Source organism: Odontesthes bonariensis, chromosome 8 (genome assembly GCF_027942865.1).
Source record: "Odontesthes bonariensis isolate fOdoBon6 chromosome 8, fOdoBon6.hap1, whole genome shotgun sequence".
Classification (NCBI taxonomy): domain Eukaryota; kingdom Metazoa; phylum Chordata; class Actinopteri; order Atheriniformes; family Atherinopsidae; genus Odontesthes; species Odontesthes bonariensis.
The window spans coordinates 23,457,929-23,478,083 of NC_134513.1; the positions used below are offsets into that span (position 1 = coordinate 23,457,929).

The 20,155-nt window shown below is 45.3% G+C and overlaps 25 non-coding genes across 25 annotated transcripts; all 25 read right to left on the bottom strand.

Moving 5' to 3' along the window:
- Positions 1–23: 23 nt before the first annotated feature.
- trnar-acg (transfer RNA arginine (anticodon ACG)) lies at positions 24–96 on the bottom strand. The gene has a single exon. It is a non-coding gene; the product is annotated as a tRNA-Arg (tRNA).
- Positions 97–210: 114 nt separating this feature from the next.
- trnay-gua (transfer RNA tyrosine (anticodon GUA)) lies at positions 211–299 on the bottom strand. The gene is given in 2 exon segments: positions 211–246; positions 263–299. It is a non-coding gene; the product is annotated as a tRNA-Tyr (tRNA).
- Positions 300–1,401: 1,102 nt separating this feature from the next.
- trnar-acg (transfer RNA arginine (anticodon ACG)) lies at positions 1,402–1,474 on the bottom strand. The gene has a single exon. It is a non-coding gene; the product is annotated as a tRNA-Arg (tRNA).
- Positions 1,475–1,588: 114 nt separating this feature from the next.
- On the bottom strand, positions 1,589–1,677 carry trnay-gua (transfer RNA tyrosine (anticodon GUA)). The gene is given in 2 exon segments: positions 1,589–1,624; positions 1,641–1,677. It is a non-coding gene; the product is annotated as a tRNA-Tyr (tRNA).
- Positions 1,678–2,780: 1,103 nt separating this feature from the next.
- trnar-acg (transfer RNA arginine (anticodon ACG)) lies at positions 2,781–2,853 on the bottom strand. Its single transcript has one exon. It is a non-coding gene; the product is annotated as a tRNA-Arg (tRNA).
- A 114-nt stretch (positions 2,854–2,967) lies between these two features.
- trnay-gua (transfer RNA tyrosine (anticodon GUA)) lies at positions 2,968–3,056 on the bottom strand. Its single transcript is given in 2 exon segments — positions 2,968–3,003; positions 3,020–3,056. It is a non-coding gene; the product is annotated as a tRNA-Tyr (tRNA).
- A 716-nt stretch (positions 3,057–3,772) lies between these two features.
- Positions 3,773–3,844, bottom strand: trnah-gug (transfer RNA histidin (anticodon GUG)). The gene has a single exon. It is a non-coding gene; the product is annotated as a tRNA-His (tRNA).
- A 1,697-nt stretch (positions 3,845–5,541) lies between these two features.
- On the bottom strand, positions 5,542–5,614 carry trnar-acg (transfer RNA arginine (anticodon ACG)). The gene has a single exon. It is a non-coding gene; the product is annotated as a tRNA-Arg (tRNA).
- Positions 5,615–5,728: 114 nt separating this feature from the next.
- Positions 5,729–5,817, bottom strand: trnay-gua (transfer RNA tyrosine (anticodon GUA)). The gene is given in 2 exon segments: positions 5,729–5,764; positions 5,781–5,817. It is a non-coding gene; the product is annotated as a tRNA-Tyr (tRNA).
- A 1,292-nt stretch (positions 5,818–7,109) lies between these two features.
- On the bottom strand, positions 7,110–7,198 carry trnay-gua (transfer RNA tyrosine (anticodon GUA)). The gene is given in 2 exon segments: positions 7,110–7,145; positions 7,162–7,198. It is a non-coding gene; the product is annotated as a tRNA-Tyr (tRNA).
- A 1,291-nt stretch (positions 7,199–8,489) lies between these two features.
- trnay-gua (transfer RNA tyrosine (anticodon GUA)) lies at positions 8,490–8,578 on the bottom strand. The gene is given in 2 exon segments: positions 8,490–8,525; positions 8,542–8,578. It is a non-coding gene; the product is annotated as a tRNA-Tyr (tRNA).
- Positions 8,579–9,294: 716 nt separating this feature from the next.
- trnah-gug (transfer RNA histidin (anticodon GUG)) lies at positions 9,295–9,366 on the bottom strand. The gene has a single exon. It is a non-coding gene; the product is annotated as a tRNA-His (tRNA).
- Positions 9,367–10,547: 1,181 nt separating this feature from the next.
- trnay-gua (transfer RNA tyrosine (anticodon GUA)) lies at positions 10,548–10,636 on the bottom strand. Its single transcript is given in 2 exon segments — positions 10,548–10,583; positions 10,600–10,636. It is a non-coding gene; the product is annotated as a tRNA-Tyr (tRNA).
- Positions 10,637–11,925: 1,289 nt separating this feature from the next.
- trnay-gua (transfer RNA tyrosine (anticodon GUA)) lies at positions 11,926–12,014 on the bottom strand. Its single transcript is given in 2 exon segments — positions 11,926–11,961; positions 11,978–12,014. It is a non-coding gene; the product is annotated as a tRNA-Tyr (tRNA).
- A 716-nt stretch (positions 12,015–12,730) lies between these two features.
- Positions 12,731–12,802, bottom strand: trnah-gug (transfer RNA histidin (anticodon GUG)). The gene has a single exon. It is a non-coding gene; the product is annotated as a tRNA-His (tRNA).
- A 314-nt stretch (positions 12,803–13,116) lies between these two features.
- trnar-acg (transfer RNA arginine (anticodon ACG)) lies at positions 13,117–13,189 on the bottom strand. Its single transcript has one exon. It is a non-coding gene; the product is annotated as a tRNA-Arg (tRNA).
- A 114-nt stretch (positions 13,190–13,303) lies between these two features.
- Positions 13,304–13,392, bottom strand: trnay-gua (transfer RNA tyrosine (anticodon GUA)). The gene is given in 2 exon segments: positions 13,304–13,339; positions 13,356–13,392. It is a non-coding gene; the product is annotated as a tRNA-Tyr (tRNA).
- A 716-nt stretch (positions 13,393–14,108) lies between these two features.
- trnah-gug (transfer RNA histidin (anticodon GUG)) lies at positions 14,109–14,180 on the bottom strand. The gene has a single exon. It is a non-coding gene; the product is annotated as a tRNA-His (tRNA).
- Positions 14,181–14,494: 314 nt separating this feature from the next.
- On the bottom strand, positions 14,495–14,567 carry trnar-acg (transfer RNA arginine (anticodon ACG)). Its single transcript has one exon. It is a non-coding gene; the product is annotated as a tRNA-Arg (tRNA).
- Positions 14,568–14,681: 114 nt separating this feature from the next.
- trnay-gua (transfer RNA tyrosine (anticodon GUA)) lies at positions 14,682–14,770 on the bottom strand. Its single transcript is given in 2 exon segments — positions 14,682–14,717; positions 14,734–14,770. It is a non-coding gene; the product is annotated as a tRNA-Tyr (tRNA).
- A 716-nt stretch (positions 14,771–15,486) lies between these two features.
- trnah-gug (transfer RNA histidin (anticodon GUG)) lies at positions 15,487–15,558 on the bottom strand. Its single transcript has one exon. It is a non-coding gene; the product is annotated as a tRNA-His (tRNA).
- Positions 15,559–16,739: 1,181 nt separating this feature from the next.
- Positions 16,740–16,828, bottom strand: trnay-gua (transfer RNA tyrosine (anticodon GUA)). Its single transcript is given in 2 exon segments — positions 16,740–16,775; positions 16,792–16,828. It is a non-coding gene; the product is annotated as a tRNA-Tyr (tRNA).
- A 1,289-nt stretch (positions 16,829–18,117) lies between these two features.
- trnay-gua (transfer RNA tyrosine (anticodon GUA)) lies at positions 18,118–18,206 on the bottom strand. Its single transcript is given in 2 exon segments — positions 18,118–18,153; positions 18,170–18,206. It is a non-coding gene; the product is annotated as a tRNA-Tyr (tRNA).
- A 1,102-nt stretch (positions 18,207–19,308) lies between these two features.
- trnar-acg (transfer RNA arginine (anticodon ACG)) lies at positions 19,309–19,381 on the bottom strand. Its single transcript has one exon. It is a non-coding gene; the product is annotated as a tRNA-Arg (tRNA).
- Positions 19,382–19,495: 114 nt separating this feature from the next.
- trnay-gua (transfer RNA tyrosine (anticodon GUA)) lies at positions 19,496–19,584 on the bottom strand. Its single transcript is given in 2 exon segments — positions 19,496–19,531; positions 19,548–19,584. It is a non-coding gene; the product is annotated as a tRNA-Tyr (tRNA).
- Between the last annotated feature and the right edge of the window lie 571 nt (positions 19,585–20,155).

The following is a 20,155-nucleotide window of genomic DNA, read 5'->3' on the forward strand; positions in this document are numbered from 1 at the left end:
GTGAGAGACTAAAACCAGCGTGCCGAGCTAGCCAGGAGTTGAACCTAGAATCTTCTGATCCGTAGTCAGACGCATTATCCATTGCGCCACTAGCCCTTAGCAAGTTCCATAGAGAGTGGAACAGTCCTTCGTAAAACAGCATATTCCAAAAGCTTTGAAAGGATTGACAGAGTTGGCCAAAAGAGCCTCTGTATACAAAAGCTTGGCACATCCTTCGAGCCGGAATTGAACCAGTGACCTAAGGATAACTGTTGTTGGGCACCTACAGTCCTCCGCTCTACCAACTGAGCTATCGAAGGGAGCAAAGCCCACATCCTTTTCATGAATCCTGTATGAATGCATGTAACCAGGCTTAAAATGCGTATCATGGGACACCTGCAGTTCTCTGCTGTACCAAATGAGTTATGGAAGGGAGCCAGGGGCTTGGGCCTGTTTATCAGTTAAATAAACACAAAAAGTGATGAGAAACCATCAGTTTCAGATGCGTTTCAGATCAAATCAGCCTCAGTTTCTATCATGCATTTAGTCGTTACAACAACATATCTGGCATCTATCTGGGAAAGTCTCCACATCGTCCAACACAGATGTTGATGCTCAATATACCCTCACATTGTCCATCGCAAAAGTCCAGCCTTTTTGTTTTGGTTCTTTTTTGTCAGGTCTATCCATCCATTCTTTTGGCACACGATTTTCATCTTCTGTTGTTAGGATGTTTATACTTTGGGTGTGGCGGTGTGTGAAAACCCTCCCTTTAGAAGAGCTAAAAAACACAGAACATATGCGGCCTTGGCGACTCATTAAAAAGGCACTATTTCTCATTGGGGCCTGTTTGATACTTTGACCCCTTTTATGCTCTTTAAATGGGCAGACCTTCTGCATTTGTGCTGTTTGATTCTTTCAGACCTTTGATACGGGACAGAGGCCTGTAGACAAAATAATTTTTTTAAAAGTTTAAGAAATCTAAGTTGAAAGTGGGATCTTTTTTCAGCGATGCAAACAAATTCTGTCGGGGGGTTGCCGTGACCCAGATTCAAACCGGGGTTGCTGCGACCACAACGCAGAGTACTAACCACTATACGATCACGGCTGGTTGTGGGTTTTTGTCGTGTGTGGCTTTGATGTGATCCGAAACACCTTCGTATCCCAAGGATTGCATATGTAGCTCTGCGGCATGTGGCTGGCAGGCATGTTTTTTTTGTGTTTGGAGCAAAATCATTGACAGCAGAGATAAAGAGTAAGACGAGCTTTCCTTACGGTGTGGGGTCAGCCACATGTGTTGCAAGACGACACACTGTGAGGTATCTTTGGGGCGTAAGTGAGCTGGGATACCCAGGGAGTAGAAGGTTTAAAGCGATCCTGTTCTATAGCAGTGGGAGAAGTGAGAGACTAAAACCAGCGTGCCGAGCTAGCCAGGAGTTGAACCTAGAATCTTCTGATCCGTAGTCAGACGCATTATCCATTGCGCCACTAGCCCTTAGCAATTTCGATAGAGAGTGGAACAGTCTTTCGTAAAACAGCATATTCCAAAAGCTTTGAAAGGATTGACGGAGTTGGCCAAAAGAGCCTCTGTGCACAATAGCTTGTCAAATCCTTCGAGCAGGAATTGAACCAGCGACCTAAGGATAACTGTTGTTGGGCACCTACAGTCCTCCGCTCTACCAACTGAGCTATCGAAGGGAGCAAAGCCAAAATCTTTTTCATGAATCCTGTATGAATGCATGTAACCAGGCTTAAGATGCGTATCATGGGACACCTGCAGTTCTCTGCTGTACCAAATGAGTTATGGAAGGGAGCCAGGGGCTTGGGCCTGTTTATCAGTTAAATAAACACAAAAAGTGATGAGAAACCATCAGTTTCAGATGCGTTTCAGATCAAATCAGCCTCAGTTTCTATCATGCATTTAGTCGTTACAAAAACATATCTGGCATCTATCTGGGAAAGTCTCCACATCGTCCAACACAGATGTTGATCCTCAATATACCCTCACATTGTCCAGCGCAAAAGTCCAGCCATTTTGTTTGGTTCTTTTTTTGTCAGGTCTATCCATCCATTCATTTGGCACACGATTTTCATCTTCTGTTGTTAGGATGTTTATACTTTGGGTGTGGCGGTGTGTGAAAACCCTCCCTTTAGAAGAGCTAAAAAACACAGAACATATGCGGCCTTGGCGACTCATTAAAAAGGCACTATTTCTCATTGGGGCCTGTTTGATACTTTGACCCCTTTTATGCTTTTTAAATGGGCAGACCTTCTGCATTTGTGCTGTTTGATTCTTTCAGACCTTTGATACGGGACAGAGGCCTGTAGACAAAATTATTTTTTTAAAAGTTTAAGAAATCTAAGTTGAAAGTGGGATCTTATTTCAGCGATGCAAACAAATTTGGTCAGGGGGTTGCCGTGACCCGGATTCGAACCGGGGTTGCTGCGACAACAACACAGAGTACCAACCACTATACGATCACGGCCGGTTGTGGGTTGTTGTCGTGTGTGGCTTTGATGTGATCCGAAACACCTTCGTATCCAAGGATAGCATATGTAGCTCTGCGGCATGTGGCTGGCAGGCATGTTTTTTTATTGTGTTTGGAGCAAAATCATTGACAGCAGAGATAAAGAGGAAGACGAGCTTTCCTTACGGTGTGGGGTCAGCCACATGTGTTGCAAGACGACACACTGTGAGGTATCTTTGGGGCGTAAGTGAGCTGGGATACCCAGGGAGTAGAAGGTTTAAAGCGATCCTGTTCTAAAGAAGTGGGAGAAGTGGGAGACTAAAACCGGCGTGCCAAGCTAGCCAGGAGTTGAACCTAGAATCTTCTGATCCGTAGTCAGACGCGTTATCCATTGCGCCACTAGCCCTTAGCAAGTTCTATAGAGAGTGGAACAGTCTTTCGTAAAACAGCATATTCCAAAAGCTTTGAAAGGATTGACGGAGTTGGCCAAAAGAGCCTCTGTATACAAAAGCTTGGCACATCCTTCGAGCCGGAATTGAACCAGCGACCTAAAGATAACTGTTGTTGGGCACCTACAGTCCTCCGCTCTACCAACTGAGCTATCGAAGGGAGCAAAGCCAACATCCTTTTCATGAATCCTGTATGAATGCATGTAACCAGGCTTAAGCTGCGTATCATGGGACACCTGCAGTTCTCTGCTGTACCAAATGAGTTATGGAAGGGAGCCAGGGGCTTGGGCCTGTTTATCAGTTAAATAAACACAAAAAGTGATGAGAAACCATCAGTTTCAGATGCGTTTCAGATCAAATCAGCCTCAGTTTCTATCATGCATTTAGTCGTTACAAAAACATATCTGGCATCTATCTGGGAAAGTCCCCACATAGACCAACACAGATGTTGATCCTCAATATACCCTCACATTGTCCAGAGCAAAAGTCCAGCCATTTTGTTTGGTTCTTTTTTTGTCAGGTCTATCCATCCATTCATTTGGCACACGATTTTCATCTTCTGTTGTTAGGATGTTTATACTTTGGGTGTGGCGGTGTGTGAAAACCCTCCCTTTAGAAGAGCTAAAAAACACAGAACATATGCGGCCTTGGCGACTCATTAAAAAGGCACTATTTCTCATTGGGGCCTGTTTGATACTTTGACCCCTTTTATGCTTTTTAAATGGGCAGACCTTCTGCATTTGTGCTGTTTGATTCTTTCAGACCTTTGATACGGGACAGAGGCCTGTAGACAAAATTATTTTTTTAAAAGTTTAAGAAATCTAAGTTGAAAGTGGGATCTTTTTTCAGCGATGCAAACAAATTCGGTCAGGGGGTTGCCGTGACCCGGATTCGAACCAGGGTTGCTGCGACCACAACGCAGAGTACTAACCACTATACGATCACGGCCGGTTGTGGGTTTTTGTCGTGTGTGGCTTTGATGTGATCCGAAACACCTTCGTATCCCAAGGATAGCATATGTAGCTCTGCGGCATGTGGCTGGCAGGCATGTTTTTTTATTGTGTTTGGAGCAAAATCATTGACAGCAGAGATAAAGAGGAAGACGAGCTTTCCTTACGGTGTGGGGTCAGCCACATGTGTTGCAAGACGACACACTGTGAGGTATCTTTGGGGCGTAAGTGAGCTGGGATACCCAGGGAGTAGAAGGTTTAAAGCGATCCTGTTCTAAAGCAGTGGGAGAAGTGAGAGACTAAAACCAGCGTGCCGAGCTAGCCAGGAGTTGAACCTAGAATCTTCTGATCCGTAGTCAGACGCTTTATCCATTGCGCCACTAGCCCTTAGCAAGTTCGATAGAGAGTGGAACAGTCTTTCGTAAAACAGCATATTCCAAAAGCTTTGAAAGGATTGACGGAGTTGGCCAAAAGAGCCTCTGTATACAAAAGCTTGGCACATCCTTCGAGCCGGAATTTAACCAGCGACCTAAAGATAACTGTTGTTGGGCACCTACAGTCCTCCGCTCTACCAACTGAGCTATCGAAGGGAGCAAAGCCCAAATCCTTTTCATGAATCCTGTATGAATGCATGTAACCAGGCTTAGGATGCGTATCATGGGACACCTGCAGTTCTCTGCTGTACCAAATGAGTTATGGAAGGGAGCCAGGGGCTTGGGCCTGTTTATCAGTTAAATAAACACAAAAAGTGATGAGAAACCATCAGTTTCAGATGCGTTTCAGATCAAATCAGCCTCAGTTTCTATCATGCATTTAGTCGTTACAAAAACATATCTGGCATCTATCTGGGAAAGTCCCCACATAGACCAACACAGATGTTGATCCTCAATATACCCTCACATTGTCCAGCGCAAAAGTCCAGCCATTTTGTTTGGTTCTTTTTTTGTCAGGTCTATCCATCCATTCATTTGGCACACGATTTTCATCTTCTGTTGTTAGGATGTTTATACTTTGGGTGTGGCGGTGTGTTAAAACCCTCCCTTTAGAAGAGCTTAAAAACACAGAACATATGCGGCCTTGGCGACTCATTAAAAAGGCACTATTTCTCATTGGGGCCTGTTTGATACTTTGACCCCTTTTATGCTCTTTAAATGGGCAGACCTTCTGCATTTGTGCTGTTTGATTCTTTCAGACCTTTGATACGGGACAGAGGCCTGTAGACAAAATTATTTTTTTTAAAGTTTAAAAAAAATCTAAGTTGAAAGTGGGATCTTATTTCAGCGATGCAAACAAATTTGGTCAGGGGGTTGCCGTGACCCGGATTCGAACCGGGGTTGCTGCGACAACAACACAGAGTACCAACCACTATACGATCACGGCCGGTTGTGGGTTGTTGTCGTGTGTGGCTTTGATGTGATCCGAAACACCTTCGTATCCAAGGATAGCATATGTAGCTCTGCGGCATGTGGCTGGCAGGCATGTTTTTTTATTGTGTTTGGAGCAAAATCATTGACAGCAGAGATAAAGAGGAAGATGAGCTTTCCTTACGGTGTGGGGTCAGCCACATGTGTTGCAAGACGACACACTGTGAGGTATCTTTGGGGCGTAAGTGAGCTGGGATACCCAGGGAGTAGAAGGTTTAAAGCGATCCTGTTCTAAAGAAGTGGGAGAAGTGGGAGACTAAAACCGGCGTGCCAAGCTAGCCAGGAGTTGAACCTAGAATCTTCTGATCCGTAGTCAGACGCGTTATCCATTGCGCCACTAGCCCTTAGCAAGTTCTATAGAGAGTGGAACAGTCTTTCGTAAAACAGCATATTCCAAAAGCTTTGAAAGGATTGACGGAGTTGGCCAAAAGAGCCTCTGTATACAAAAGCTTGGCACATCCTTCGAGCCGGAATTGAACCAGCGACCTAAAGATAACTGTTGTTGGGCACCTACAGTCCTCCGCTCTACCAACTGAGCTATCGAAGGGAGCAAAGCCAACATCCTTTTCATGAATCCTGTATGAATGCATGTAACCAGGCTTAAGCTGCGTATCATGGGACACCTGCAGTTCTCTGCTGTACCAAATGAGTTATGGAAGGGAGCCAGGGGCTTGGGCCTGTTTATCAGTTAAATAAACACAAAAAGTGATGAGAAACCATCAGTTTCAGATGCGTTTCAGATCAAATCAGCCTCAGTTTCTATCATGCATTTAGTCGTTACAAAAACATATCTGGCATCTATCTGGGAAAGTCCCCACATAGACCAACACAGATGTTGATCCTCAATATACCCTCACATTGTCCAGCGCAAAAGTCCAGCCATTTTGTTTGGTTCTTTTTTTGTCAGGTCTATCCATCCATTCTTTTGGCACACGATTTTCATCTTCTGTTGTTAGGATGTTTATACTTTGGGTGTGGCAGTGTGTGAAAACCCTCCCTTTAGAAGAGCTAAAAAACACAGAACATATGCGGCCTTGGCGACTCATTAAAAAGGCAATATTTCTCATTGGGGCCTGTTTGATACTTTGACCCCTTTTATGCTTTTTAAATGGGCAGACCTTCTGCATTTGTGCTGTTTGATTCTTTCAGACCTTTGATACGGGACAGAGGCCTGTAGACAAAATTATTTTTTTAAAAGTTTAAGAAATCTAAGTTGAAAGTGGGATCTTTTTTCAGCGATGCAAACAAATTCGGTCGGGGGGTTGCCGTGACCCGGATTCGAAGCGGGGTTGCTGCGACCACAACGCAGAGTACTAACCACTATACGATCACGGCCGGTTGTGGGTTGTTGTCGTGTGTGGCTTTGATGTGATCCGAAACACCTTCGTATCCCAAGGATAGCATATGTAGCTCTGCGGCATGTGGCTGGCAGGCATGTTTTTTTTATTGTGTTTGGAGCAAAATCATTGACAGCAGAGATAAAGAGGAAGACGGGCTTTCCTTAAGGTGTGGGGTCAGCCACATGTGTTGCAAGACGACACACTGTGAGGTATCTTTGGGGCGTAAGTGAGCTGGGATACCCAGGGAGTAAAAGGTTTAAAGCGATCCTGTTCTATAGCAGTGGGAGAAGTGAGAGACTAAAACCATCATGCCGAGCTAGCCAGGAGTTGAACCTAGAATCTTCTGATCCGTAGTCAGACGCATTATCCATTGCGCCATTAGCCCTTAGGAAATTAGATAGAGAGTGGAACAGTCTTTCGTAAAACAGCATATTCCAAAAACTTTGAAAGGATTGACGGATTTGGCCAAAAGAGCCTCTGTATACAAAAGCTTGGCACATCCTTCGAGCCGGAATTGAACCAGCGACCTAAGGATAACTGTTGTTGGGCACCTACAGTCCTCCGCTCTACCAACTGAGCTATCGAAGGGAGCAAAGCCAACAACCTTTTCATGAACCCTGTATGAATGCATGTAACCAGGCTTAAGATGCGTATCATGGGACACCTGCAGTTCTCTGCTGTACCAAATGAGTTATGGAAGGGAGCCAGGGGCTTGGGCCTGTTTATCAGTTAAATAAACACAAAAAGTGATGAGAAACCATCAGTTTCAGATGCGTTTCAGATCAAATCAGCCTCAGTTTCTATCATGCATTTAGTCGTTACAAAAACATATCTGGCATCTATCTGGGAAAGTCCCCACATAGACCAACACAGATGTTGATCCTCAATATACCCTCACATTGTCCAGCGCAAAAGTCCAGCCATTTTGTTTGGTTCTTTTTTTGTCAGGTCTATCCATCCATTCATTTGGCACACGATTTTCATCTTCTGTTGTTAGGATGTTTATACTTTGGGTGTGGCGGTGTGTGAAAACCCTCCCTTTAGAAGAGCTAAAAAACACAGAACATATGCGGCCTTGGCGACTCATTAAAAAGGCACTATTTCTCATTGGGGCCTGTTTGATACTTTGACCCCTTTTATGCTCTTTAAATGGGCAGACCTTCTGCATTTGTGCTGTTTGATTCTTTCAGACCTTTGATACGTGACAGAGGCCTGTAGACAAAATTATTTTTTTAAAAGTTTAAGAAATCTAAGTTGAAAGTGGGATCTTTTTTCAGCGATACAAACAAATTCGGTCGGGGGGTTGCCGTGACCCTGATTCGAACCAGGGTTGCTGCGACCACAACGCAGAGTACTAACCACTATACGATCACGGCCGGTTGTGGGTTGTTGTCGTGTGTGGCTTTGATGTGATCCGAAACACCTTCGTATCCCAAGGATAGCATATGTAGCTCTGCGGCATGTTGCTGGCAGGCATGTTTTTTTTTTGTGTTTGGAGCAAAATCATTGACAGCAGAGATAAAGAGGAAGACGAGCTTTCCTTACGGTGTGGGGTCAGCCACATGTGTTGCAAGACGACACACTGTGAGGTATCTTTGGGGCGTAAGTGAGCTGGGATACCCAGGGAGTAGAAGGTTTAAAGCGATCCTGTTCTAAAGCAGTGGGAGAAGTGAGAGACTAAAACCAGCATGCCAAGCTGGCCAGGAGTTGAACCTAGAATCTTCTGATCCGTAGTTAGACGCGTTATCCATTGCGCCACTAGCCCTTGGCAAGTTTGATAGAGAGTGGAACAGTCTTTCGTAAAACAGCATATTCCAAAAGCTTTGAAAGGATTGACGGAGTTGGCCAAAATAGCCTCTGTATACAAAAGCTTGGCACATGCTTCGAGCCGGAATTGAACCAGCGACCTAAGGATAACTGTTGTTGGGCACCTACAGTCCTCCGCTCTACCAACTGAGCTATCGAAGGGAGCAAAGCCCACATCCTTTTCATGAATCCTGTATGAATGCATGTAACCAGGCTTAAAATGCGTATCATGGGACACCTGCAGTTCTCTGCTGTACCAAATGAGTTATGGAAGGGAGCCAGGGGCTTGGGCCTGTTTATCAGTTAAATAAACACAAAAAGTGATGAGAAACCACCAGTTTCAGATGCGTTTCAGAGCAAATCAGCCTCAGTTTCTATCATGCATTTAGTCCTTACAAAAACATATCTGGCATCTATCTGGGAAAGTCTCCACATCGTCCAACACAGATGTTGATCCTCAATGTACCCTCACATTGTCCAGCGCAAAAGTCCAGCCATTTTGTTTGGTTCTTTTTTTGTCAGGTCTATCCAGCCATTCATTTGGCACACGATTTTCATCTTCTGTTGTTAGGATGTTTATACTTTGGGTGTGGCGGTGTGTGAAAACCCTCCCTTTAGAAGAGCTAAAAAACACAGAACATATGCGGCCTTGGCGACTCATTAAAAAGGCACTATTTCTCATTGGGGCCTGTTTGATACGTTGACCCCTTTTATGCTCTTTAATTGGGCAGACCTTCTGCATTTGTGCTGTTTGATTCTTTCAGACCTTTGATACGGGACAGAGGCCTGTAGACAAAATTATTTTTTTAAAAGTTGAAGAAATCTAAGTTTAAAGTGGGATCTTTTTTCAGCGATGCAAACAAATTCTGTCGGGGGGTTGCCGTGACCCGGATTCGAACCGGGGTTGCTGCGACCACAACGCAGAGTACTAACCACTATACGATCACGGCCGGTTGCGGGTTTTTGTCGTGTGTGGCTTTGATGTGATCCGAAACACCTTCGTATCCCAAGGATTGCATATGTAGCTCTGCGCATGTGGCTGGCAGGCATGTTTTTTTTTGTGTTTGGAGCAAAATCATTGACAGCAGAGATAAAGAGGAAAACGAGCTTTCCTTACGGTGTGGGGTCAGCCACATGTGTTGCAAGACGACACACTGTGAGGTATCTTTGGGGCGTAAAGGCGGTAGCATGGTTGCCGCGTCTGTCACGGCGGTGGTGGACCGTGACGTCAAAATGACGTTTCAGGCCTGGCGCTTCCCTTGAAAAGACGGCGCAGCGCGTTGTCGTGCACCAGTCGATTTTTGTAACTTGGCGGCGCCGACCACAACGAACCGGATGGACCGATGTGAGACCGGCTCAGTGAGGAGGTGCGTTTGTACAGGCAGCTGTACGAAACTGCAGTGAAACAGCACAGGGAGCACGTAAACTCCCAAAACTGGTTCACAGAGATGGGCAGAACTTTGGGGAAAGAGGGAGAGTTCTGTAAGAATGTGTGGAAGAAGCTACGGGACAGATACGTGAAGGCAAAGAAGAGGGCAGAGACTCTGTTGATGCCGGGGGCTTCAAACCTTCACCTCTTTTAACTGAATTAAAAAATTAAAATGATCCGAAAACTACAGCAGTATCATTAATTACAGTATTCTTGCTCTTGACAGCGGCATTGTTTTCTTCTCCACTTTCGTGGTTGTAGAGTAGAGGTAACCTTCACGTAGCAGCGCCACCTCTGTGACGGAGAAAATTGCAACTACTGGCGCGCAACGTCTTGCGCCACTATATAGGGTCCTATGGCGGGCACGAACTCGTGACGTCATCAACACCGCTCGCGCGAGCAGACGCAGCAACCATGCTAGAGCCTTAAGTGAGCTGGGATACCCAGGGAGTAGAAGGTTTAAAGCGATCCTGTTCTATAGCAGTGGGAGAAGTGAGAGACTAAAACCAGCGTGCCGAGCTAGCCAGGAGTTGAACCTAGAATCTTCTGATCCGTAGTCAGACGCTTTATCCATTGCGCCACTAGCCCTTAGCAATTTCGATAGAGAGTGGAACAGTCTTTCGTAAAACAGCATATTCCAAAAGCTTTGAAAGGATTGACGGAGTTGGCCAAAAGAGCCTCTGTATACAAAAGCTTGGCACATCCTTCGAGCCGGAATTGAACCAGCGACCTAAGGATAACTGTTGTTGGGCACCTACAGTCCTCCGCTCTACCAACTGAGCTATCGAAGGGAGCAAAGCCCACATCCTTTTCATGAATCCTGTATGAATGCATGTAACCAGGCTTAAGATGCGTATCATGGGACACCTGCAGTTCTCTGCTGTACCAAATGAGTTATGGAAGGGAGCCAGGGGCTTGGGCCTGTTTATCAGTTAAATAAACACAAAAAGTGATGAGAAACCATCAGTTTCAGATGCGTTTCAGGTCAAATCAGCCTCAGTTTCTATCATGCATTTAGTCGTTACAACAACATATCTGGCATCTATCTGGGAAAGTCTCCACATCGTCCAACACAGATGTTGATGCTCAATATACCCTCACATTGTCCAGCGCAAAAGTCCAGCCTTTTTGTTTTGGTTCTTTTTTGTCAGGTCTATCCATCCATTCTTTTGGCACATGATTTTCATCTTCTGTTGTTAGGATGTTTATACTTTGGGTGTGGCGGTGTGTGAAAACCCTCCCTTTAGAAGAGCTAAAAAGCACAGAACATATGCGGCCTTGGCGACTCATTAAAAAGGCACTATTTCTCATTGGGGCCTGTTTGATACTTTGACCCCTTTTATGCTCTTTAAATGGACAGACATTCTGCATTTGTGCTGTTTGATTCTTTCAGACATTTGATACGGGACAGAGGCCTGTAGACAAAATTATTTTTTTAAAAGTTTAAGAAATCTAAGTTTAAAGTGGGATCTTTTTTCAGCGATGCAAACAAATTCTGTCGGGGGGTTGCCGTGACCCGGATTCAAACCTGGGTTGCTGCGACCACAACGCAGAGTACTAACCACTATACGATCACGGCCGGTTGTGGGTTTTTGTCGTGTGTGGCTTTGATGTGATCCGAAACACCTTCGTATCCCAAGGATTGCATATGTAGCTCTGCGCATGTGGCTGGCAGGCATGTTTTATTTTGTGTTTGGAGCAAAATCATTGACAGCAGAGATAAAGAGGAAAACGAGCTTTCCTTACGGTGTGGGGTCAGCCACATGTGTTGCAAGACGACACACTGTGAGGTATCTTTGGGGCGTAAGTGAGCTGGGATACCCAGGGAGTAGAAGGTTTAAAGCGATCCTGTTCTATAGCAGTGGGAGAAGTGAGAGACTAAAACCAGCGTGCCGAGCTAGCCAGGAGTTGAACCTAGAATCTTCTGATCCGTAGTCAGACGCTTTATCCATTGCGCCACTAGCCCTTGGCAAGTTGGATAGAGAGTGGAACAGTCTTTCGTAAAACAGCATATTCCAAAAGCTTTGAAAGGATTGACGGAGTTGGCCAAAAGAGCCTCTGTATACAAAAGCTTGGCACATCCTTCGAGCCGGAATTGAACCAGCGACCTAAGGATAACTGTTGTTGGGCACCTACAGTCCTCCGCTCTACCAACTGAGCTATCGAAGGGAGCAAATCCCACATCCTTTTCATGAATCCTGTATGAGTGCATGTAACCAGGCTTAAAATGCGTATCATGGGACACCTGCAGTTCTCTGCTGTACCAAATGAGTTATGGAAGGGAGCCAGGGGCTTGGGCCTGTTTATCAGTTAAATAAACACAAAAAGTGATGAGAAACCATCAGTTTCAGATGCGTTTCAGATCAAATCAGCCTCAGTTTCTATCATGCATTTAGTCGTTACAAAAACATATCTGGCATCTATCTGGGAAAGTCTCCACATCGTCCAACACAGATGTTGATCCTCAATATACCCTCACATTGTCCAGCGCAAAAGTCCAGCCATTTTGTTTGGTTCTTTTTTTGTCAGGTCTATCCATCCATTCATTTGGCACACGATTTTCATCTTCTGTTGTTAGGATGTTTATACTTTGGGTGTGGCGGTGTGTGAAAACCCTCCCTTTAGAAGAGCTAAAAAGCACAGAACATATGCGGCCTTGGCGACTCATTAAAAAGGCACTATTTCTCATTGGGGCCTTTTTGATACTTTGACCCCTTTTATGCTCTTTAAATGGACAGGCCTTCTGCATTTGTGCTGTTTGATTCTTTCAGACCTTTGATACGGGACAGAGGCCTGTAGACAAAATTATTTTTTTAAAAGTTGAAGAAATCTAAGTTTAAAGTGGGATCTTTTTTCAGCGATGCAAACAAATTCTGTCGGGGGGTTGCCGTGACCCGGATTCGAACCAGGGTTGCTGCGACCACAACGCAGAGTACTAACCACTATACGATCACGGCCGGTTGCGGGTTTTTGTCGTGTGTGGCTTTGTTGTGATCCGAAACACCTTCGTATCCCAAGGATTGCATATGTAGCTCTGCGGCATGTGGCTGGCAGGCATGTTTTTTTTGTGTTTGGAGCAAAATCATTGACAGCAGAGATAAAGAGGAAGACGAGCTTTCCTTACGGTGTGGGGTCAGCCACCTGTGTTGCAAGACGACACACTGTGAGGTATCTTTGGGGCGTAAGTGAGCTGGGATACCCAGGGAGTAGAAGGTTTAAAGCGATCCTGTTCTATAGCAGTGGGAGAAGTGAGAGACTAAAACCAGCGTGCCGAGCTAGCCAGGAGTTGAACCTAGAATCTTCTGATCCGTAGTCAGACGCGTTATCCATTGCGCCACTAGCCCTTGGCAAGCTGGATAGAGAGTGGAACAGTCTTTCGTAAAACAGCATATTCCAAAAGCTTTGAAAGGATTGACGGAGTTGGCCAAAATAGCCTCTGTATACAAAAGCTTGGCACATCCTTCGAGCCGGAATTGAACCAGCGACCTAAGGATAACTGTTGTTGGGCACCTACAGTCCTCCGCTCTACCAACTGAGCTATCGAAGGGAGCAAAACCCACATCCTTTTCATGAATCCTGTATGAGTGCATGTAACCAGGCTTAAAATGCGTATCATGGGACACCTGCAGTTCTCTGCTGTACCAAATGAGTTATGGAAGGGAGCCAGGGGCTTGGGCCTGTTTATCAGTTAAATAAACACAAAAAGTGATGAGAAACCATCAGTTTCAGATGCGTTTCAGATCAAATCAGCCTCAGTTTCTATCATGCATTTAGTCGTTACAAAAACATATCTGGCATCTATCTGGGAAAGTCTCCACATCGTCCAACACAGATGTTGATCTTCAATGTACCCTCACATTGTCCAGCGCAAAAGTCCAGCCATTTTGTTTGGTTCTTTTTTTGTCAGGTCTATCCATCCATTCATTTGGCACACGATTTTCATCTTCTGTTGTTAGGATGTTTATGCTTTGGGTGTGGCGGTGTGTGAAAACCCTCCCTTTAGAAGAGCTAAAAAGCACAGAACATATGCGGCCTTGGCGACTCATTAAAAAGGCACTATTTCTCATTGGGGCCTGTTTGATACTTTGACCCCTTTTATGCTCTTTAAATGGACAGGCCTTCTGCATTTGTGCTGTTTGATTCTTTCAGACCTTTGATACGGGACAGAGGCCTGTAGACAAAATTATTTTTTTAAAAGTTGAAGAAATCTAAGTTTAAAGTGGGATCTTTTTTCAGCAATGCAAACAAATTCTGTTGGGGGGTTGCCGTGACCCGGATTCGAACCGGGGTTGCTGCGACCACAACGCAGAGTACTAACCACTATACGATCACGGCCGGTTGTGGGTTTTTGTCGTGTGTGGCTTTGATGTGATCCGAAACACCTTCGTATCCCAAGGATTGCATATGTAGCTCTGCGGCATGTGGCTGGCAGGTATGTTTTTTTTGTGTTTGGAGCAAAATCATTGACAGCAGAGATAAAGAGGAAGACGAGCTTTCCTTACGGTGTGGGGTCAACCACATGTGTTGCAAGACGACACACTGTGAGGTATCTTTGGGGCGTAAGTGAGCTGGGATACCCAGGGAGTAGAAGGTTTAAAGCGATCCTGTTCTATAGCAGTGGGAGAAGTGAGAGACTAAAACCAGCGTGCCGAGCTAGCCAGGAGTTGAACCTAGAATCTTCTGATCCGTAGTCAGACGCGTTATCCATTGCGCCACTAGCCCTTAGCAATTTCGATAGAGAGTGGAACAGTCCTTCGTAAAACAGCATATTCCAAAAGCTTTGAAAGGATTGACGGAGTTGGCCAAAAGAGCCTCTGTATACAAAAGCTTGGCACATCCTTCGAGCCGGAATTGAACCAGCGACCTAAGGATAACTGTTGTTGGGCACCTACAGTCCTCCGCTCTACCAACTGAGCTATCGAAGGGAGCAAAGCCCACATCCTTTTCATGAATCCTGTATGAATGCATGTAACCAGGCTTAAGATGCGTATCATGGGACACCTGCAGTTCTCTGCTGTACCAAATGAGTTATGGAAGGGAGCCAGGGGCTTGGGCCTGTTTATCAGTTAAATAAACACAAAAAGTGATGAGAAACCACCAGTTTCAGATGCGTTTCAGAGCAAATCAGCCTCAGTTTCTATCATGCATTTAGTCCTTACAAAAACATATCTGGCATCTATCTGGGAAAGTCTCCACATCGTCCAACACAGATGTTGATCCTCAATGTACCCTCACATTGTCCAGCGCAAAAGTCCAGCCATTTTGTTTGGTTCTTTTTTTGTCAGGTCTATCCAGCCATTCATTTGGCACACGATTTTCATCTTCTGTTGTTAGGATGTTTATACTTTGGGTGTGGCGGTGTGTGAAAACCCTCCCTTTAGAAGAGCTAAAAAACACAGAACATATGCGGCCTTGGCGACTCATTAAAAAGGCACTATTTCTCATTGGGGCCTGTTTGATACGTTGACCCCTTTTATGCTCTTTAATTGGGCAGACCTTCTGCATTTGTGCTGTTTGATTCTTTCAGACCTTTGATACGGGACAGAGGCCTGTAGACAAAATTATTTTTTTAAAAGTTGAAGAAATCTAAGTTTAAAGTGGGATCTTTTTTCAGCGATGCAAACAAATTCTGTCGGGGGGTTGCCGTGACCCGGATTCGAACCGGGGTTGCTGCGACCACAACGCAGAGTACTAACCACTATACGATCACGGCCGGTTGCGGGTTTTTGTCGTGTGTGGCTTTGATGTGATCCGAAACACCTTCGTATCCCAAGGATTGCATATGTAGCTCTGCGCATGTGGCTGGCAGGCATGTTTTTTTTTGTGTTTGGAGCAAAATCATTGACAGCAGAGATAAAGAGGAAAACGAGCTTTCCTTACGGTGTGGGGTCAGCCACATGTGTTGCAAGACGACACACTGTGAGGTATCTTTGGGGCGTAAAGGCGGTAGCATGGTTGCCGCGTCTGTCACGGCGGTGGTGGACCGTGACGTCAAAATGACGTTTCAGGCCTGGCGCTTCCCTTGAAAAGACGGCGCAGCGCGTTGTCGTGCACCAGTCGATTTTTGTAACTTGGCGGCGCCGACCACAACGAACCGGATGGACCGATGTGAGACCGGCTCAGTGAGGAGGTGCGTTTGTACAGGCAGCTGTACGAAACTGCAGTGAAACAGCACAGGGAGCACGTAAACTCCCAAAACTGGTTCACAGAGATGGGCAGAACTTTGGGGAAAGAGGGAGAGTTCTGTAAGAATGTGTGGAAGAAGCTACGGGACAGATACGTGAAGGCAAAGAAGAGGGCAGAGACTCTGTTGATGCCGGGGGCTTCAAACCTTCACCTCTTTTAACTGAATTAAAAAATTAAAATGATCCGAAAACTACAGCAGTATCATTAATTACAGTATTCTTGCTCTTGACAGCGGCATTGTTTTCTTCTCCACTTTCGTGGTTGTAGAGTAGAGGTAACCTTCACGTAGCAGCGCCACCTCTGTGACGGAGAAAATTGCAACTACTGGCGCGCAACGTCTTGCGCCACTATATAGGGTCCTATGGCGGGCACGAACTCGTGACGTCATCAACACCGCTCGCGCGAGCAGACGCAGCAACCATGCTAGAGCCTTAAGTGAGCTGGGATACCCAGGGAGTAGAAGGTTTAAAGCGATCCTGTTCTATAGCAGTGGGAGAAGTGAGAGACTAAAACCAGCGTGCCGAGCTAGCCAGGAGTTGAACCTAGAATCTTCTGATCCGTAGTCAGACGCTTTATCCATTGCGCCACTAGCCCTTAGCAATTTCGATAGAGAGTGGAACAGTCTTTCGTAAAACAGCATATTCCAAAAGCTTTGAAAGGATTGACGGAGTTGGCCAAAAGAGCCTCTGTATACAAAAGCTTGGCACATCCTTCGAGCCGGAATTGAACCAGCGACCTAAGGATAACTGTTGTTGGGCACCTACAGTCCTCCGCTCTACCAACTGAGCTATCGAAGGGAGCAAAGCCCACATCCTTTTCATGAATCCTGTATGAATGCATGTAACCAGGCTTAAGATGCGTATCATGGGACACCTGCAGTTCTCTGCTGTACCAAATGAGTTATGGAAGGGAGCCAGGGGCTTGGGCCTGTTTATCAGTTAAATAAACACAAAAAGTGATGAGAAACCATCAGTTTCAGATGCGTTTCAGGTCAAATCAGCCTCAGTTTCTATCATGCATTTAGTCGTTACAACAACATATCTGGCATCTATCTGGGAAAGTCTCCACATCGTCCAACACAGATGTTGATGCTCAATATACCCTCACATTGTCCAGCGCAAAAGTCCAGCCTTTTTGTTTTGGTTCTTTTTTGTCAGGTCTATCCATCCATTCTTTTGGCACATGATTTTCATCTTCTGTTGTTAGGATGTTTATACTTTGGGTGTGGCGGTGTGTGAAAACCCTCCCTTTAGAAGAGCTAAAAAGCACAGAACATATGCGGCCTTGGCGACTCATTAAAAAGGCACTATTTCTCATTGGGGCCTGTTTGATACTTTGACCCCTTTTATGCTCTTTAAATGGACAGACATTCTGCATTTGTGCTGTTTGATTCTTTCAGACATTTGATACGGGACAGAGGCCTGTAGACAAAATTATTTTTTTAAAAGTTTAAGAAATCTAAGTTTAAAGTGGGATCTTTTTTCAGCGATGCAAACAAATTCTGTCGGGGGGTTGCCGTGACCCGGATTCAAACCTGGGTTGCTGCGACCACAACGCAGAGTACTAACCACTATACGATCACGGCCGGTTGTGGGTTTTTGTCGTGTGTGGCTTTGATGTGATCCGAAACACCTTCGTATCCCAAGGATTGCATATGTAGCTCTGCGGCATGTGGCTGGCAGGCATGTTTTTTTTGTGTTTGGAGCAAAATCATTGACAGCAGAGATAAAGAGTAAGACGAGCTTTCCTTACGGTGTGGGGTCAGCCACATGTGTTGCAAGACGACACACTGTGAGGTATCTTTGGGGCGTAAGTGAGCTGGGATACCCAGGGAGTAGAAGGTTTAAAGCGATCCTGTTCTATAGCAGTGGGAGAAATGAGAGACTAAAACCAGCGTGCCGAGCTAGCCAGGAGTTGAACCTAGAATCTTCTGATCCGTAGTCAGACGCTTTATCCATTGCGCCACTAGCCCTTAGCAATTTCGATAGAGAGTGGAACAGTCTTTCGTAAAACAGCATATTCCAAAAGCTTTGAAAGGATTGACGGAGTTGGCCAAAAGAGCCTCTGTATACAAAAGCTTGGCACATCCTTCGAGCCGGAAATGAACCAGCGACCTAAGGATAACTGTTGTTGGGCACCTACAGTCCTCCGCTCTACCAACTGAGCTATCGAAGGGAGCAAAGCCCACATCCTTTTCATGAATCCTGTATGAATGCATGTAACCAGGCTTAAGATGCGTATCATGGGACACCTGCAGTTCTCTGCTGTACCAAATGAGTTATGGAAGGGAGCCAGGGGCTTGGGCCTGTTTATCAGTTAAATAAACACAAAAAGTGATGAGAAACCATCAGTTTCAGATGCGTTTCAGATCAAATCAGCCTCAGTTTCTATCATGCATTTAGTCCTTACAAAAACATATCTGGCATCTATCTGGGAAAGTCTCCACATCGTCCAACACAGATGTTGATCTTCAATGTACCCTCACATTGTCCAGCGCAAAAGTCCAGCCATTTTGTTTGGTTCTTTTTTTGTCAGGTCTATCCATCCATTCATTTGGCACACGATTTTCATCTTCTGTTGTTAGGATGTTTATGCTTTGGGTGTGGCGGTGTGTGAAAACCCTCCCTTTAGAAGAGCTAAAAAGCACAGAACATATGCGGCCTTGGCGACTCATTAAAAAGGCACTATTTCTCATTGGGGCCTGTTTGATACTTTGACCCCTTTTATGCTCTTTAAATGGGCAGACCTTCTCCATTTGTGCTGTTTGATTCTTTCAGACCTTTGATACGGGACAGATGCCTGTAGACAAAATTATTTTTTTAAAAGTTGAAGAAATCTAAGTTTAAAGTGGGATCTTTTTTCAGCAATGCAAACAAATTCTGTTGGGGGGTTGCCGTGACCCGGATTCGAACCTGGGTTGCTGCGACCACAACGCAGAGTACTAACCACTATACGATCACGGCCGGTTGTGGGTTTTTGTCGTGTGTGGCTTTGATGTGATCCGAAACACCTTGGTATCCCAAGGATTGCATATGTAGCTCTGCGGCATGTGGCTGGCAGGTATGTTTTTTTTGTGTTTGGAGCAAAATCATTGACAGCAGAGATAAAGAGGAAGACGAGCTTTCCTTACGGTGTGGGGTCAGCCACATGTGTTGCAAGACGACACACTGTGAGGTATCTTTGGGGCGTAAGTGAGCTGGGATACCCAGGGAGTAGAAGGTTTAAAGCGATCCTGTTCTATAGCAGTGGGAGAAGTGAGAGACTAAAACCAGCGTGCCGAGCTAGCCAGGAGTTGAACCTAGAATCTTCTGATCCGTAGTCAGACGCGTTATCCATTGCGCCACTAGCCCTTAGCAATTTTGATAGAGAGTGGAACAGTCCTTCGTAAAACAGCATATTCCAAAAGCTTTGAAAGGATTGACAGAGTTGGCCAAAAGAGCCTCTGTATACAAAAGCTTGGCACATCCTTCGAGCCGGAATTGAACCAGCGACCTAAGGATAACTGTTGTTGGGCACCTACAGTCCTCCGCTCTACCAACTGAGCTATCGAAGGGAGCAAAGCCCACATCCTTTTCATGAATCCTGTATGAATGCATGTAACCAGGCTTAAGATGCGTATCATGGGACACCTGCAGTTCTCTGCTGTACCAAATGAGTTATGGAAGGGAGCCAGGGGCTTGGGCCTGTTTATCAGTTAAATAAACACAAAAAGTGATGAGAAACCATCAGTTTCAGATGCGTTTCAGAGCAAATCAGCCTCAGTTTCTATCATGCATTTAGTCCTTACAAAAACATATCTGGCATCTATCTGGGAAAGTCTCCACATCGTCCAACACAGATGTTGATCCTCAATGTACCCTCACATTGTCCAGCGCAAAAGTCCAGCCATTTTGTTTGGTTCTTTTTTTGTCAGGTCTATCCATCCATTCATTTGGCACACGATTTTCATCTTCTGTTGTTAGGATGTTTATACTTTGGGTGTGGCGGTGTGTGAAAACCCTCCCTTTAGAAGAGCTAAAAAACACAGAACATATGCGGCCTTGGCGACTCATTAAAAATGCACTATTTCTCATTGGGGCCTGTTTGATACGTTGACCCCTTTTATGCTCTTTAAATGGGCAGAC